General features: G+C 48.2%; 1 non-coding gene across 1 annotated transcript; it reads right to left on the bottom strand.

Moving 5' to 3' along the window:
• Positions 1–1,455: 1,455 nt before the first annotated feature.
• Trnat-agu (transfer RNA threonine (anticodon AGU)) lies at positions 1,456–1,528 on the bottom strand. The gene has a single exon. It is a non-coding gene; the product is annotated as a tRNA-Thr (tRNA).
• Positions 1,529–19,203: the final 17,675 nt, after the last annotated feature.

Here is a 19,203-nt window from a genome sequence, read left to right as displayed (position 1 = left end):
AAGGGGAGGTTGTGGTAGGCCATTGAAACAGATCAAGAATTTGGAAAGAAAGAAAGAAAGCGAAGAAAAAATGACCGCCAGGTGGGATCCGAACCCACGACCTCCAGAATACCGGTCTGGTGCGATAACCACTACGCTACCGGCGGAGCGATTTTCTCCCCCGCTTTCTGGGGTATTTATGTCAATGTAATTTTGTTCCTGTGCTTGGGGGTGGTGGCCAGCGCCACCCTGACTTCTCGGGGTGAAGGGGACCTTCTTTTTAATCCCCGCGCCATGACTCAAGTGTCTACGACATGTCGAGAGTGGTCAACCAGCGTTGAACCCTCTTAAGCTCCCTATGGCACCAAGACTGCCAGAACAGAGGCCTTTGCTATGCATGTAGCGAATCAGAATAGGAAATGAGGGACTCGTACAAATAACACAGAAATAAAGATTGGCAGTCAAGAAGACCTCGGAAAGCAAAGGGGAGGTTGTGGTAGGCCATTGAAACAGATCAAGAATTTGGAAAGAAAGAAAGAAAGCGAAGAAAAAATGCCCGCCAGGTGGGATCCGAACCCACGACCTCCAGAATACCGCTCTGGTGCGATAACCACAACGCTACCGGCGGAGCGATTTTCTCCCCCGCTTTCTGGGGTATTTATGTCAATGTAATTTTGTTCCTGTGCTTGGGGGTGGTAGCCCGCGCCACTCTGACTTCTCGGGGTGAAGGGGACCTTCTTTTTAATCCCCGCGCCGTGACTCGAGTGTCTACGACATGTCGAGAGTGGTCAACCAGCGTTGAACCCTCTTAAGCTCCCTATGGCACCACGACTGCCAGAACAGAGGCCCTCGCTATGCATGTAGCGAAGCAGAATAGGAAATGAGGGACTCGTAGAAATAACACAGAAATAAGGATTGGCAGTCAAGAAGACCTCGGAAAGCAAAGGGGAGGTTGTGGTAGGCCATTGAAACAGATCAAGAATTTGGAAAGAAAGAAAGAAAGCGAAGAAAAAATGCCCGCCAGGTGGGATCCGAACCCACGACCTCCAGAATACCGGTCTGGTGCGATAACCACTACGCTTCCGGCGGAGCGATTTTCTCCCCCGCTTTCTGGGGTATTTATGTCAGTGTAATTTTGTTCCGGTGCTTGGGGGTGGTAGCCAGCGCCACTCTGACTTCTCGGGGTGAAGGGGACCTTCTTTTTAATCCCCGCGCCGTGACTCGAGTGTCTACGACATGTCGAGAGTGGTCAACCAGCGTTGAACCCTCTTAAGCTCCCTATGGCACCAAGACTGCCAGAACAGAGGCCCTCGCTATGCATGTAGCGAATCAGAATAGGAATTGAGGGACTCGTAGAATAACACAGAAATAAGGATTGGCAGTCAAGAAGACCTCGGAAAGCAAAGGGGAGGTTGTGGTAGGCCATTGAAAGAGATCAAGAATTTGGAAAGAAAGAAAGAAAGCGAAGAAAAAATGACCGCCAGGTGGGATCCGAACCCACGACCTCCAGAATACTGGTCTGGTGCGATAACCACTACGCTACCGGCGGAGCGATTTTCTCCCCCGCTTTCTGGGGTATTTATGTCAATGTAATTTTGTTCCTGTGCTTGGGGGTGGTAGCCAGCGCCACTCTGACTTCTCGGGGTCAAGGGGACCTTCTTTTTAATCCCCGCGCCGTGACTCGAGTGTCTACGACATGTCGAGAGTGGTCAACCAGCGTTGAACCCTCTTAAGCTCCCTATGGCACCAAGACTGCCAGAACAGAGGCCCTCGCTATGCATGTAGCGAATCAGAATAGGAAATGAGGGACTCGTAGAAATAACACAGAAATAAGGATTGGCAGTCAAGAAGACCTCGGAAAGCAAAGGGGAGGTTGTCGTAGGCCATTGAAACAGATCAAGGATTTGGAAAGAAAGAAAGAAAGCGAAGAAAAAATGCCCGCCAGGTGGGATCCGAACCCACGACCTCCAGAATACCGGCCTGGTGCGATAACCACTACGCTACCGGCGGAGCGATTTTCTCCCCCGCTTTCTGGGGTATTTATGTCAATGTAATTTTGTTCCTGTGCTTGGGGGTGGTAGCCAGCACCACTCTGACTTCTCGGGGTGAAGAGGACCTTCTTTTTAATCCCCGCGCCGTGACTCGAGTGTCTACGACATGTCGAGAGTGGTCAACCAGCGTTGAACCCTCTTAAGCTCCCTATGGCACCAAGAATGCCAGAGCCGAGGCCCTCGCTATGCATGTAGCGAATCAGAATAGGAAATGAGGGACTGGTAGAAATAACAACGAAATAAGGATTGGCAGTCAAGAAGACCTCGGAAAGCAAAGGGGAGGTTGTGGTAGGCCATTGAAACAGATCAAGAATTTGGAAAGAAAGAAAGAAAGCGAAGAAAAAATGACCGCCAGGTGGGATCCGAACCCACGACCTCCAGAATACCGGTCTGGTGCGATAACCACTACGCTACCGGCGGAGCGATTTTCTCCCCCGCTTTCTGGGGTATTTATGTCAATGTAATTTTGTTCCTGTGCTTGGGGGTGGTGGCCAGCGCCACCCTGACTTCTCGGGGTGAAGGGGACCTTCTTTTTAATCCCCGCGCCATGACTCAAGTGTCTACGACATGTCGAGAGTGGTCAACCAGCGTTGAACCCTCTTAAGCTCCCTATGGCACCAAGACTGCCAGAACAGAGGCCTTTGCTATGCATGTAGCGAATCAGAATAGGAAATGAGGGACTCGTACAAATAACACAGAAATAAAGATTGGCAGTCAAGAAGACCTCGGAAAGCAAAGGGGAGGTTGTGGTAGGCCATTGAAACAGATCAAGAATTTGGAAAGAAAGAAAGAAAGCGAAGAAAAAATGCCCGCCAGGTGGGATCCGAACCCACGACCTCCAGAATACCGCTCTGGTGCGATAACCACAACGCTACCGGCGGAGCGATTTTCTCCCCCGCTTTCTGGGGTATTTATGTCAATGTAATTTTGTTCCTGTGCTTGGGGGTGGTACAAGAGAACCGTACAAGAGAAAAGGGAAGGGGTTGGGGCGGTTCTCTTGTACGGCCGTACGCATGTGCGAAGGGCACACGTGCTGGGTTGTTCAGTCTGGGGGTGGTATATATGTGTTTCGTTTTCATTAAAACTTTCAGTTGATAGTAAGCGCCTGTGTCGTTCCCTTTCTCGTCCTTGTGAAACATTTTGCGCTTAAGTTTCACTCATGGAGATTTGTATGCGCCTAACTGATCTCCAGGCCGTGCGCCTGCAGCCATCATCTTCCGATACACATGTACCTGGCCAAGGTAACCTGCGCGCCATGATAAGAGAAATAATTCACGAAGAGCTGCATGGGCAGACGTCATCGAGCTTTCCGGTGGTGCAGCCCCAGACATTAGGCTCCAGTCTGATGGAGATTATCAAGGAAGAATTGGCCGTAGTCACGTGCACTTCACCTCCGAAGCCCGACTTGCGCGCCGGGCCTGCGTAATCCGATGTGGTTGCAATGCCACATATCCCGTCCTCGCTCTCCGTTCCTGAGGCTCCCCATGTATACCTGGCCCCCGTCTCCACTGCATACCAACCGGCCACTTATCATGCACCATATTACCCACCATGGCGGCCGCCTGGCCCAACATGCTACTACTCCGGCATCCGGGGCCATATTTCCAAATTCTGCCGACGACGGCAACGCGATGAACGTCAATTATTTTTTACTCCGCCACATGGTGATTCCCGGTACACGTACAACTACCGACCGCAGCCATTTACCTATTGTCGCCACCGCTCACCTTTTCCTCCGGACTCCGTTGATCATTGTGCCACCAGCAGGTCTGACCGCCGCCGATCCCCTTCACCTTTCTGTCGATTTTCGTCTCCCCTCTGTCCGGCCTCTCAGAACGTCGACAGCCGCGCGGAAAACTAGAAGGCGCAGTTCAGGGAGGTAGAACTGCGTCACACGAAAAAAAGACAAGTCCTCCTGACCGGCCTTGCAATAGTTTGGAAGTTGTTGTAGAAGGAAATCCCGTCGAAGATTTAGTGGACACTGGCGCGAGCATTTCCATTATTCATGCAGACTTGTGTTCGCCGCTACGGAAGGTCAGAACTCATTAGGTTGGTCCTGCTCTACGCTGCGCCAACAAAAATGTGATTCAGCCTTCCGGGCAGTGTACAGCGCGTGTATTCATCGAAGGCTATATTTCACTAGCGCAAAAGATGGACCACACGAGTAAGAAAACAAAGGGCAAACGCTAGTACTAGAAAGCAACGAATTAAGGACGGAAAGTTGGGCTAGTTGGTTAGACGATAAAGGGTACATTTCACTAGCGCAAAAGACGGACCACACGAGTAAGAAAAACACAGGACGAACGCTAGTACTATAAAGCAACGAATTAAGGACGGAAAGTTGGGTTAGTTGGTTAGACGATAAAGGGTACATTTCACTAGCGCAAAAGACGGACCAGAGGAGTAAGAAAAACACAGGAGAAACACTAGTACTAGAAAGCAACGAATTAAGGACGGAAAGTTGGGCTAGTTGGTTAGACGATAAAGGGTACATTTCACTAGCGCAAAAGACGGACTACACGAGTAAGAAAAACACTGTACGACCGCTAGTACTAGAAATGTACCCTTTATCGCCTAACCAACTAGCCAAACTTTCCGTCCTTAATTCGTTGCTTTCTAGTTCTAGCGTTTGTCCTGTGTTTTTTCTAACTCGTGTGGTTCGTCTTTTCCGCTAGTGAAATGTACCCTTTATCGTCTAACCAACTAGCCCAACTTTTCGTCATCGAAGGCATCCGTCATCATTTCTCTTCGCAGTATTAGCCCCATGTGCTCATCAGATGATCCTAGGTTTGGACGTCTTGTCATTAGCATCTGCTATCATTTCCTGTCGTGCAAACGCCCTTTCTCTTACTGACATGGCTTTCGACACGGTACCGGACGGACGAATACATCAATTGGTGTCAACATCCAATTTTGTTCTGCCTCCTGGAGAATCCGTGTTTTCCATCACGTCTGACAGCATTATCGATGGCGATGCGCTCATCATGCCAGCTGGACACTTCATTCCCAAAGGACCTATGATACCGGCACGCCTTGTCCGTTTTTCTTCCGCTTCAGCTCTCGTAGCCGCTGTGAACACTACGACCTAACCCATTTTGCTACCTCAAGGCGCAACTATTGCTTCTGTGCCCCGCGACGATCCCATAATCGTTCTTCCTGTGTCTTCGCCTTCTTCGGACCAACCGAGCCACGCATCAGAGCCCTCGCCCTCCTGTTTTGCTAGTATCATCAGTTCTGACCGGACCTCGGATCAAAGAGAAGCATTGCTCAAGTTGTTGACTAAGCACCAAGGATCATTTGACTGCTACTCTTCCGTCCTTGGCCAGAGGTCTGCCGCCACCCATCGAATCGAAACCGACAACTACTGCATCATCCGTCACCGCCCATATCGTGTGTCTCCGTCAGAAAGAAAAATTATTCAGGAAAACGTGGATGATATGCTGAAGCAGGACATCATTCGGGCCTCATCGAGCTCTTCGTCATCACCCATTGTACTTGTTCGGAAGAAAGACGGAAGCGTGCGATTTTGTGTCGATTACCGAGCCCCGAACAAGATAACTTGTAAAGATGTATAACCGATGCCGCGTATCGATGACGCTCTAGATACCTTGCAAGGTGCACAATTTTTCTCAAGCCTTGTCAGGATACTGGCAAATTCCTACGGATGAGGCCGACAAAGAAAAAACAGCATTCGCCACACCAGATGGTTTGTTTGAGTTTAACGTTGTGCCTTTCGGGTTATGCAACGCGCCTGCAACATTTGGGTGCATGATTGGCAATGTCCTTCGTGGCTTAAAGTGGAAGACGTGCCTCTGCTACGTTGGCGACATTGTTATCTTTTCTTCTACCTTTGACGAACACCTTCACCATCGAGACGTAGTTTTAACAAGCCTCGGCAATGCTGGCTTGCAAATAAACACCAAAAAGATTGGCAATGTCCTTCGTGGCCCAAAGTGGAAGACGTGCCTCTGCTACGTTGGAGACATTGTTATCTTTTCTTCTACCTTTGACGAACACCTTCACCGTCTAGACGTAGTTTTAACGAGCCTCGGTAATGCTGGCTTGCAAATAAACACCAAAAAGTGTCGCTTTGCGAGCAAATCAATCAAAGTTCTGGGGCATGTCGTCAGCAGTGAAAGGAATTCGCCCCGATCCCCACAAGATCAACGCCGTAGTTAATTTTCCGCGACCTCTTCATCAAAAAGACCTTCGAAGTTGTCTGGGCCTGGGGTCCTACTTTCGTCGGTTCATCCGTATTTTTGCCCAAATAGCGTCGCCACTCAATAAACTACTAGCATCTGCGAACCCTGTTACCTGGTCTGGTGACTCCGAAGCGGAATTCCAGACACTCAAGCATGTCTTGACTTCTGGACCGGTTCTCTGCCACTTGGATGATGGTGCTCCCACTGTACTCCACACGGACGCCAGTGGACACGGTATCGGCGCGGTCTTCATACAACGCAACTCATCATCAGTAGAGCAAGTTGTTGCCTATGCAAGCCGGACTTTAACACCTGCGGAGAAAAACTACATTTTTACGGAAAAGGAATGCCTTGCCGCTGTTTGGTCCATCCAAAAATTTAGACCGTACTTGTACGGGCGTCATTTCTCGGTTGTGACTGACCATCACGCACTTTGCTGGTTGTCGTCACTGAAAAATTTGTCGGGCCGCCTCGGTCGTTGGATTCTTCGTTTACAGGAATATGATTTTACAGTGACCTATTAGTCAGGGAAGAAACACATAGATGCGGACGCTCTTTCCCGCGGCCCGTTGTCGCCTCAGTCAGATTATGAGCATCCTGGTGTTAACTCTCTAATTTTGCCGATTGCACCTGCACATAACGATGTATACAACTTTCCTGATAACCTGATATCTCCGAAGCGGGCCTACACGTACTGCCGAGACCTCATCAATCACCTCGGCGGCTTGGTGCAGCCTTCTAACAGCCGCTCGCGTCGCCAGCTGAACAAATTTCTACTTTTTAATGGCGCTTTGTACCACTACAATTACCATCCTACCGGCGACAGATGGGTTCCTGTGATTCCCCGATGGCTTCGAAAAGATATTCTAGAAGTGTTCCACGATGCCGCCACCACTGGCCATCTGGCGTTTCGCAAAACGTACGACCGTGTCAAGAGCCGGTTCTTCTGGCCTGGCCTAGCCACCAGTGTCGCCAAGTATGTTGCATCTTGTACTGCTTGCCAGCTCCGAAAACATAAAACCACGTTACCTGAGGAACAGTTACAACCTATGCCGTGTCCGTCCGCTCCTTTCAACGTGGTGGGAATTGTACGGGCCCTTGCCATTTACGGCAGCAGGTAACCATTGAATCGTCACAGTGGTGGACCATTTAACCAGATACGCCGAAACTGCCTCGCTTCGTACTGGCTGCGCTTCAGAGGTGGCTCATTTCTTTCTAAAGGAAATTTTCTTGCGACACGGCCCTCCCCGCATTCTTCTCAGTGACCCTCAACACTGCTGAATGAAGTTCTTCGCGCTGCTGGTACCGTCCATAAAACCACATCGAGCTACCATCCCCAAACAAATGGGCTGACTGAGCGATTTCAGCGCAGCCTCTCCGATATGCTTTCGTTTTATATAGGCCCTGACCACACGAATTGGGACACCATTTTACCCTTCGTCACGCATGCGTACAACACCGCAACACAACGAACTACTGGCTTTTCACCCTTCTTTCTCGTTTACGGCCGCCCTCCGTCTTCCGTCCTCGATGCTTCTTTGTTTTCTGCACCTGCCTCTCCGCAAGCGGACGTCCCAGGAGAGTTTGTCTCTCGCCTTCAACACTGCCACCATCTCGCACAGTTGAACACCCAGGCCTGTCAAGAAGACCTCAAATCTCGTCATGATGGGACGCATCGGGCTGTTTCATTTCAACCAGGTGATGAAGTGTTACTCGCGACTCCAATGCGTGCAGTGAGATTATGCAAAAAGTTCCTTCCACGATTCATCGGTCCTTACACCGTTCTGGAGCAGACTTCTCCAGTCAACTATCGAGTGGCTCCTACTTGCCCCACGTCCGACCGTCGGCGCCGCGGAACTGAAATTGTCCATGTCTCGCGCATCAAGCTATTTCATCGGCGCTCCTCGTCACTTTAGCGCCCGGAGAGGCCGCTTCTGCCGGGGGGGGGATATTGTGAGCACAGGAGTCATCGTTATCTCATAACTGTTACTCGAATGGCCAATCCCATCTAGCAACTCATCATCAGTGTGGCGCACGCGAGCACCACACCATCTTCTTCACCTTCCATTCTCGCGCCTTCTGGACCATCGCTTTTCTCAACGGCCTCTCGGCGAGGTTGCGTCGTCATTAAACGCGTCCTTCGAATCTCCTGTGTCCGAGTCTTGCAATATATATATATGTATATATATATATATCTATATATATATATATATAAATATATATATATATATATAAATATATATATATATATATATATATATATATATATATATATATATATATATATATATATATATATATATATATATATATATATATATATATATATATATATATATATATATATATATATATATATATATATACGGTGAATCAGAAAATGGGAAATGAGGGGCTCCGTGAAATAAGACAGAAAATAAGGGTTGGCAGTCAAGAAAACCTCGGAAAGCAAAGGGGAGGTTGTGCTGGGTCATAGAAAGAGATGAAGAATTTTTTTAGTCGAAAAGAAAGTGGTGAAAAAATGCCCGCCGGGTGGGATCCGAACCCGAACCCTTGACTGCCAACCCTTATCTGCTGCAGCATGACATCGCATACCGACAGGTGTGATCTGAAGCCTATCATATTATCAGGATACAGGTTTTAATCTTCTATGAATCTATTCAGTCTAGTTTGGATTACGTGCTCCATCAATTTTCCAACACAAGATGTGATGGAAATTGGTCGGAGGTGCTCAAAGCTTAGCTTCTTCCCTGGCTTCGGAATCAAGACCAAGTTCGCAGATTTCCACTCTTGCGGTATCTCTCCTTTGTGCCAGCATTTTTGCATATACATTGTTAGATTACTAATGGAGCAGTCGTCAAGATTCCTGAGCATCCTGTTGCTGATTTTATCCGGCCCGGCAGCCGTTTTGGTTCTGAGGCGGTTGATTTCAGCCCTCATTTCCGCGACCGTGATGGGACTGTCCAAGTCCGGGTTCTCCGAGCCCGCGTACTCAGGGAGACTCTCAACTCCAGCACAACTGAGGTATCGATCCCTAACTTCCGTTAACAGTTTCTTCGTCGGACCTTCATATTTATACACGAGCTTTTGAAGCTGCTGTCGAGCCTACGACTTGGTTTTCTCTGGACCTAATAAATGGCGGAGTAGCCGCCGTGTCCTGGAACTGCTAATTTCCATATCCATTTGATCACAAATATTACCCCAATTTTGCTTCGTGAGTTCTAAAGCATGCTCTTCGATTTCTTTGTTTAATGCAGCAAATTGCTTTCGGAGATTCCGGTCACCTCTTTTCTTGCTGATCTTTTGCTCGAACTCTTTGTTTTTTTTCCATACACTCACAAGATGGCTATCAACCACGTCCTGATCATCTTCAAGTTCAATCTCTTCGGTGGCATCCTGAACAGATTGAATAACCCCCTTACTCTAATCGTTAATATTATTTATCGGGTCCGGTCCCGTCCTTATTCTTCTAAATGTATTCCAATTTGGGGCCTTAACTCTCCTCTTACTGACCACCGGTGGGCCATTCTCAACTATGACCTCTAGAATCCTATAATCGCTACCTAGGTCTTCCCCGGTGTTGCACCACGTGGCCTTGATGCCATTACCGACCAAAGTCAGATCTAGTGTCGTGTCTGCAGATACGCTAGTTCCCTTCCTCGTCGGCTTCATCGGGTCTGTAATGAGGATCAGGCCATGTTGTTGAATCGTATTCCTTAGATTTCTGGCTTTAACCTGCGTGAATTTCTAACCCCATGCCGGATGGTGCGCATCAAAATCGCCCACTATCAAAAGCGGACTGCTTTTTGTAATGATTTTGGTTTTCGTAAAAAGATCGCCAAAGTCACATTTACGCTGTTTGGGGGAACTATACATGTTTAGGATAAAGAGATTCTTGTCTTTGCGCTTGCGAGGTATGAGTTCTACCAAAACATGATCGATCTGTGCATTCCCCGTCTCGTGCTGCAGAGTTTCAATGTTTTTCTTTACAAAGGTTGTGACTTGGGTACCGTTAGTAGACCCCGTATAGTAAGTGTAACCCGCTGATGTAGCATTTTTCCCGCACTCCTGGACCGCAATAGCTTCCGGTCGATCGCCATTGGTCAAAAAAGACTCTAGAACCGCCCGTTTACGTGATAAACTCCTACAGTTCCACTGCCAAACTGTGTTGTTACAGTGGTGCAGAGCCATCTTGTTTGCGTTTATGAGCCTCTTCGTAAAGCCATTGTATCTGCTTGTCCCTACAGTCAAATTCACCCCTCATCTGCTCAATAACATTGCCTGCTTGTTTCAGCTGCTCAAGTGCCGTCTAAAGCATTCCATGCAACGAGTGTGTTTCAGGCTCCAGCGCTACAATTCTCCCTCCGTGATTTTCCCCGTCTGCTGTTTCCTTCGCCCTCTTCTTCTTTAAGGGTGGAGGGCTACTTGCCCGGGGTGTTTTCGGTTCCGGCACGGGTTTACTTGCTGGTTGTGTTTTAATCTCATCAAGTTGTTTGCGTAATTCCGCATTTTGCACTTGTAGAATTCTGTTTTGCTCTTTAAGAGCATTAATCATTTCTGCATTACCATCCTGGGAGACCTTATCTACCCAAACCACCTTTCATCCAGCAGACTTTAGCTTCACTTGGCTGCCGCAACCACTATCCTGGGGTTCCTTGCTGTGGAGCCCCTGTGTCTCAAGCAATGGCATGCGAGGGAAGGATTCCGAACGCCCTCTCGAATGACTGCGATTCTTGGATTTATTAGACGAACGATCTCGAAACCAGTCCTTTCTGCTGCGCTGTTGATTTTCCTCGTCAGCCTTGAAACGTTCTTCTTGCTTCCTTCCTTCCTCTTCCAGCTTCATTTCCCACTGCCGCTTCTTCACAATGTAGGGCGTTCGGAAAAGTGACTTGCATCTCTTGTCTCCGGTTACGTGATCCTTGCCCCACAGTTGGCACTTCGGCACACACGTGTGTTTATTCGTCGGGGAGGTCTCTCCACATCCTCTGCACTTTTCATGCGGACTGTCACACACGTCGGAACGATGTCCCAGCTGACCACATTTATAACACACTTCATATCTCTTCTTGTAGAGAAAACACCTCAACGGCACCCCGAAACAGATCATCCATCTCGGCACATAGTCGCCAACAAAAGTGATGATCACCGAGGTTGATTTGCCCATCCTCCGCACACCAAGAATGGGAGGATTCTGCCGGTGTGAGAAAGCCAATTCCAGTTCTTTCTCAGACAGCCTCTAATCGAGTCCGTGAACTACTCCCTTGCCACAGCTTTCTGGTGCCGCCATGTAGGTGGACACCTCGTACTCCTTCCCGCCGAGTTTTATGGACTTCAACGCCAACATTTTCTTGGCATCATCCGCGTTTGGCGTGCTGTATATTAGTGTTCCCTGCCTATCGTTCACAATGATCCTGTCGTCCTCTTGACCTTTTCGCCACACAATGGCCGCTGCAATCCTTAATGCTCCCCCAACCACGGGCACCGAAAGATTGGTGAGGGTCAGTCCTTCCCTGGGCCTGATAATAATCTTGTGATCCGCACTGGGAAGGCGCGGCAGGTGCGACGCCACCGAGCGCTCCGCGAGCTTTCTTCCCTCCGCTTTCAGCGAGCGTCCCCCGCTGACGCCATACTTGTTGTCATTGTAGCCGGCAGATGCCATATTGCCGGCTTCCCCATCTCCGCCGCTGAGGGTCGTCATCTTTGCCGCGCCATCCTGGCGCGCCCGTTTTTGCTGCTGCTGAAGCTCCGCGACACGTTTCGAAACTTTCGTCACCCAGTCCCAGCTTTCCAGTTCTGCCGGATCGACATCTGCACCGTTTACGCTCACTTCCATCGTCATGGTGTCGCTAGACACTCCCCGTGAACCAACGCTGGGCCCTTCGGCCGCCGTGCCGGGCCTAATTTTAGGCCTAGCGAGGCGTCCGGCTTGGTCGAACACACAGTCGCGATAAAATCTTTCAAAGTCCACTTACGGGCTTGAAATGGTATCCACAGATTCCTTAGTACGTCCGCAACCCACTCACAGCACTTTTGCAGGAGCACATTATCTTTTTTTCCGCCAGAAAAAACTTCTTGTGATGCACCAAACAAAGATGCGGGACGATTTTTTGGTGGATAACTAAATGATTCCAGGCAGTATATTGTATGTTTTTGGACATATGTTGGTCATGTCCGCCGTGTCATTCCTTAGCCTTTATGTGATGGCTCATTCAGTATTAGGAATATGAACCTGGATTGGAATGAATCATTGCGAAATATTTCTTAACAGTTGCCCATCTTCCAGATTAACACCGGTCACCCTAACTTTGTTTTATCGTAGGCGCTCTGTTTGCGCTGTGAGGGTGGTTTCTTTTGTGGTTTGAGAAGGTAGGTTAGGATCCAATTTGAGGCTTTCGAAGACCGCATTATTTTAACATATAGTGTTGGCTTATGTGGGGTACTTGTATTGGCGTTTTATTTTTATTTTATTTTGCAATAACTGGCGAAAGGTCAGAGCTTGCATTAGTGTTATCGGTTCGTCTTTTCTGATTCCTACAAATTTTGCTGATCTATGTCCTACAGGCTGCGTGAGGCAGCTTACGAAATTTTGTGTTGATTTATTGTAATTGTCTTGGACGCACCTCAGCAAAGTGAATTCAGAGTTTCTTAAGTGAGAACTCGCTGCGATGAGATTAGGACTATTCTAGGACGGTTCTCTAACTTTTGATTTACAGTGCTGGCGGCGCAGACAGCCCACATGATATCTGAAAACTAACCTGCCAATTTGTCAGCCTGGACGCTATATTCGGGAATTGGTTTTGTATTTGAAACAAATTTCGTTTTTTATTATTACTCCGAATTTCGCCCCTGGTATTTGAAAGACGAGCGCTAATTGCCCCCCCCCCTTTTCCGTTAGGTCACACAACGTTTGCGGAGGTATCAGCTCCACGGCATTGTAGCATTGGCGTGAAGCAATCAGTCGCGATGACAGTTTGGGGGCGTTTGAAAATCTTTACTGAGGAAGCACGACGCTGGCTGATATCCCGAATTCTTCATTTTATGTTCAGAGTAGTATCATTGCCCGGCTTCTAAAAGCACAAACGCCCGTGCGTACGAGATTTCAGCACACGCGATAGGTCCCCAGGTGGTCAAAATTATTCCGGAGCACTTCACTACGACAGCTTCATGGCCTGCGTTGTGTTGGCTCGGTCAACCTGACAATCAATCGATCAACTTATTTCACGCTTTTCACACTCCAGTTACCTCTGCGCCATTTTTCTTCATCACTCAATATCTCGCATTCAGCTGCCTCAGGTGAAGCTTCTGGAAGGCGTCGGTAATAGGTTTGCGTTCTATATAGATGGGCGTGCCGGATAGCCGGATACGTACCAAAAAGCACTAAAAACGCCAACAAATACAACCACGCCCAAACCTTTAGGCACAAGAAGGGGGGTTTGTGATGACAATCAAATGTTTTTTCGAATGACTACCCCAATACCGGAAATATTTCATTCGTTGGTCGTTTGTTGCAAGTTATACAAACCCTAATATCGCCTCGCATTTTATTTGCTCGCCGGGTATCGCGGGGACCCTCGATAATGTAAACGATACCCTCTGTAGCGATATTGTACTGCGTGAAAACTTCTTTGGAGCATTGTCTTTTTGTGAGCGATATATTTATTGTAACTTCCCTAGAAGGGAGGCCATATCTCGCACTTAGCAACTCTGACAGCTTTGCACTTTTTTTCATGTAATGAATGCACTACCGAAGAAGTTCTTAGCAGGTCTTTTAAAAGTAACCCTTAAGTTTTCAATACAGTTGAGGCTATTACCTTGCAGCAGTGTTGCACACGTTCCTTTAAAACAGGAACAAAAGCACATTTCTTGTTCTATTACAATTTAAAAACGAGTTCCCGTTACAAGTTTCTTTATGGCGAAAGGAACGCGTTGCAGTTCCACTTTAAACATTAGAACTTGTGGTTACATTACCGTCACACATATTTTTAAATTAAAATATGGCGCCTAATTCCTGAGCCAATAAAACTAAAATATTTAAAACTCACATATAACTAGGAATAATATAAGAGTATGAAAACCGCCGGCAGCAGTTTACCTGAAGATGAAAAGAATCCAAAGACACGCTCCAACCAACTTTTTTTAATGGAGAACCGGAGAAACTACAGAAATGTCTAAATGCAATTTTGGTGCTTGTCTAGTATAGGTGCCTCAGACATGACACTTCCCACTTCGGTCTTAAAAATACGCAGTATGGTTGCTGCACTTCAGATGTGCGAATATAAATGTACTCACATGCAGCAACGCAATGAAACGTCTTGCACTAGAAACCACGTTGAAAGGAACAACACACAGGCCTTCAATGAGTGCTGATTACATTTATAAAATACATTTCAGGCACTCTTACAGAGAATTTTGTAGAAAGGTCACAAAAATTATCTTCGCGGATCATTTACCACAAATTTCAATCAACAAATTAGAGCAGAACAGGTAATGGCTACCAGGTTCGCAATACAAGTTTAGGTCGGAAGACGACAACAAGAAAAAAGCTAACAGCATAGTCACAGACAAAACCTGTGCGCAAAAGTTACCAAGTACGACGAACACAACCAGGGTAGTAGATAAAGGAAACAACCAAAGAAAGCCAAATATGTGGAAGCGACGCACGAATCTGTTGGGGTGGTTAGAAATACGCCTAAAGGAAATACGCCCAGGAAATAACACGGAGCCTAATAACGTGCGTAAAAATATTTACCCGATCAAAAATATAGTCGGACTGAAAGTGCGACACTAAAAGTAAAATAAATCACCGCAAATAAATAAAAAGTAACGAAACTACAAGAAAACACAAGCCGTTTTACAGAAACGACAGTCTCTTTGGTTCTTCAAGCAGAAAAAAGGGAAGTACTTAACAAAGATACAGGATATGGCAGAAGAGAACAAAATGTAGAATAAATAAAAAAATATAGGGAAAACAGTTATAGGTAAGGAAATGCCCGAATACATTGCGGTAACTAAGGCGAGTCCCTTGATTGTACTCAGAAAGAGTTGCACCTCGATGTTGGATTCAGACAGACGAACCGGTTTTCCGTCCTCGCTTCAATGGCAATGGTAGAACGCTGGTCCTTTTTGTGCGACTTTTTGCGCCCATTTTCGGTTTCTACCGGCGGCACATCGTTTTTGCCTAAGCGCTGATGGACGGGGATCCCCCGGAAGAACCGTGCAACGTCGATCCTCCAGCGGGCACGGCCTCCAGGAAGCTCGCACGCCTCCCACCGACACTGATACTGCGGTCACCCAGCTGTACTCAGCACCAAGTGACGGTGATTCTTGGGATGGCATCCAACTGTTCTTGGGAAAAGGCGAGCTGTTCTTGGGAAAAGGGGAGAATCTTCGCGGTGGAGCACCTCTACAGTGAGGCCAGTGCCTAGACGCCTTTTGCACACGATACTCTTCATGCCGGAGACCAAGGCGTATAACTTGAGGATGCTCAACAAGCAAGTGGTGTCCGCGTTCCTCGAGGTCACTGTGCCCGGAGAAGTCGAAGATATAAGAATCGATTCCCTAAGAAACATCTTGGCTATCGAGGAGGAGCATAGAAGTGCACTTGACGTTTTCTGGGAGATTACTTCATTACAGAACATAAAAGTGCGAGCCCCTGACAGACCGTATAGAGACACAATGGTAGGTGTCATTTACTGCATCGATGCATCCATCCCTGAGATAGACTTGCCAATACTAATCAAACCTACGGATGAAGGTATTGGTGTCAGAGAAGTGAGCTGCATTGGTACGTTCAGATCCATAAAGATAATTTTCAAGGGTGACAGCCGTCCAACCATGTTAAGGTTGGTCATTTCCGTTAGCCTGCTGACCTTATGTGCCCAACCCCTCCAGAACCACAAGTGCTTAAACATTGCGTACGCAGCTGCAGTCTGCGGGAGCGCCACTGTGTGCCTCAAATGTACTGGGCCCCACAAGGCGAGCGACTGCATTGAAGGTACCCTCGAGTGCACCAACGAGGTGGGTCCTCATGGTGCCTCTTCGAAGAAGTGCCCACTTATGAAGATGGAGGTGGCTGTGTTGAAAAAGATGGTGAGTGATCACGACACCCAAAAGGAGGCTGCTGCGACGGTACGACAGCAGCAGCGCCACCAATCTCGATGCCGGAGGTCTTCAGAGGAGCCTGACCGTGATCGAACCAAAGCCTCTCTGCAAGCGGATCCTCCACCAGTGCAACTACTACAACCACCCCTACCCCCGTGACAACCCCGCCACCACCGCGTCCCCTGGCCCAGCAGGATTCGCCCAGCAGCCATCGCAGCCAGGTACAACAGCCCCTGTAGGCTGTCTCATGGTTACCACTGCCACCGATTGTACGTACCGCCTCTTCAGTTCAACGGTCAGTACTCAAGATAAACCCATGCGATCTCCCACCCTGACGTCAGGCCCAGATGGGCATGACGTAGTGGTCCTAAGGTCCCTGATGAGTGCCGTCTGTTTTTTGCTCACTAGCATAAACACCCCATCTCCGCTGAGTGCAATGAAGGTGCTTCAGGCACTGGATCCAGTACTGGCGAGCCTCGAGTGAGCAAATACTATGGCCGACGTGTGCCCTTCACCGAGTGGAGACGTCAAATACGCTTCCATGTTTCAGTGGAACGCCAGAGGACTGCTATCACGCATCGCTTATCTTCGCCAATTTGTGTTCATGAAATGGATTCCCATCTTTGTCATTTTTGAGCTGAGCCTACGTAAACCCATGAGACTATCTGGCTATAATTTTTTTTCAATCGACCAGAGACGGGGGCCAAGCAAAGTTGTCGTTTTCATCAGGTGTTAGCTCACCTATGTACACCACTTTGTGAAAGCTTACAGGGGTAATGAGTACGTCTGCCTGACCATCAGGGAAGGTGACCTCACATTCACACTTGTGTGTGCGTATATACACCAGACATCTCGCTGTAATCACAAGAGGCTGCACGATATCTTAAGTGCAACGACTGGTCAGTGGGTTATTACTGGAGCTTCCCCACCACACATGCTGTGAGGAAGATCAAGCAGTAACAACAAAGGCCGGAACCTTGTGTCCTTTGCATCAGACCATGACCTATGCTTACTGAATGATGAAAGTCGTCGTACTTTTCAACGTGGCAGAACCTACGACAGTTGCTTGGACCTAACGTTTGCGTGGCGATGCTTGCCCGGACATACGCAACGGTTGGCAGACCTAGAAACAAAAGGAAGTGACTACATTTCAACCTATCTTAAGAATTAGGAACTACGAAGTCGCATTGACCCTAAAGTCATTCAGGTGACCGACTTGTCTCAATTTAAATCTGAAATTGGAGGTTTCCGTTGGATTAATGAGTCTGGAGATGTGGAGTCTGCTATTGGATGAAGGATAATTGCTGCAAACGTTCAGCCCTCTTGACCCCAGAAATCGCAGCGTGCGACATTGAGCTGGAACACCTCAGAGCTATCCGTCAGCGCGCCTAATGAAGCTAAAGATGCACGAAGTTTCTTCAAGACTTGAGGGATGCCAAAGGATACAAGGGAACATTCAACGCTGCATTATCCAAGTGCAAACACAACGTTGGAAGACCTTTTGTGAATCGCTCGACCCTCAATAGATCTTGTCTGGAATAAGGACGACTGTGCGAGGGCTAATGACCCCCGTGCCACAGCGCTCTCCATTCAACGCTTTAGCTCTTCACCAGAAGCGCAGAGAGCTCGAAGTAGCTTAGGACTTCTGTGTTCTGATCGCCCGTCGAACATGCCCTTCCGACTCATCACTTGCCACTGACATTCCCGCATCGTGGGATCCTCGGATGGACGTTCCCTTTTTGATAAAAGAACTGGAGACGGCACCGGCTCTGTGCAAGGGGTCGACATCCCCTGGGCCCCATGGAATCACCTATACCTCTCTCTGCAACCTCGGAAACGACGCCTGGCACGCCGTTTTGAAATATTTCAATGAAATATGGCACGGTGGCATGGTCCCTAAAAATGGACGTGTAGCCACGTTGTTCCTCTCCTAAAACCTGAAAATCTCTGCTGGACAATGCGGCATACCCACCCATAGCACTTGCCAGCTGCGTTCGAAAGCTTATGGAACGAGTTCTCCTGGCACATCTGGAGCGGTTCCTCGAGAACTTCAATGTCTACCCTGCAGTCATGCCTGAATTCTGTCGTCGCTGTTAGTCCACTGATTGCGTCATTGACCTGGCAAATTTTGTGCAGCAGCAGAGACGCGCGAAGCGTATATGCACTGCGCTGTACCTGGACATTAAATGGGCATGTGACAATGTGGAGCACGATGTCATTCTTAAAGCATTAAGGCAGTGGGGCTTGGCGGCCGTGCCTATCAGTTGTGGCGGAGTTACCTTTCGGGGAGGTCAGTCTTTGTAATGACTCAAGATGGCCCTACATCAGTACACTATGCCCACCGAGGTGTCCCCCAAGAAGGCGTCTTGAGCCTCACGCTGTGAACCTAACACTTATCGGCCGAGCAACTTCGCTTCCAAGCACAGCTCATCTGTCAATATACGCGGAGGGCATTTGCGTATGGGCAAATGGTGTGACATGAGGGCACGTGAGCGCGCGCCTGCAGGAGGCTGCACACTTGACCACTTCTTATCGGCACACAAAGGGGTTGGAAGTGTGGGCCTGCAAACGCGCAGTGCTTGCGTTTTCACGGAAGCCCATGTATGTATGCCTTTTGTCAATGGCGAAAAAGTCTTTTATGTGAAATGTCACAAAAATCTTAGCGAGATTGTCGATAGAGACCTTTCTTGAAGCCCACGCGTACGTAGTATAAAGAAGGGGCTGTCTGCAGTAACCAATATTCTTCAGTTCATTCGCGGTAACACGTGGGGAACGTCCATGAAATCAATGTTGCAGCTGTATAATGCACTATTATTAGGCTCCCTAAAGTACAGCCCATCTGTACTTTCGGATATAGGCCGCACAAA

This window comes from Haemaphysalis longicornis, unplaced genomic scaffold (genome assembly GCF_048455015.1).
Source record: "Haemaphysalis longicornis isolate Haplotype H1 unplaced genomic scaffold, Haemaphysalis longicornis Haplotype H1 scaffold_5, whole genome shotgun sequence".
Lineage (NCBI taxonomy): Eukaryota > Metazoa > Arthropoda > Arachnida > Ixodida > Ixodidae > Haemaphysalis > Haemaphysalis longicornis.
The sequence above is the reverse complement of the archived record's forward strand: the minus strand, read 5'-3'. Positions and strand labels throughout refer to the sequence as shown.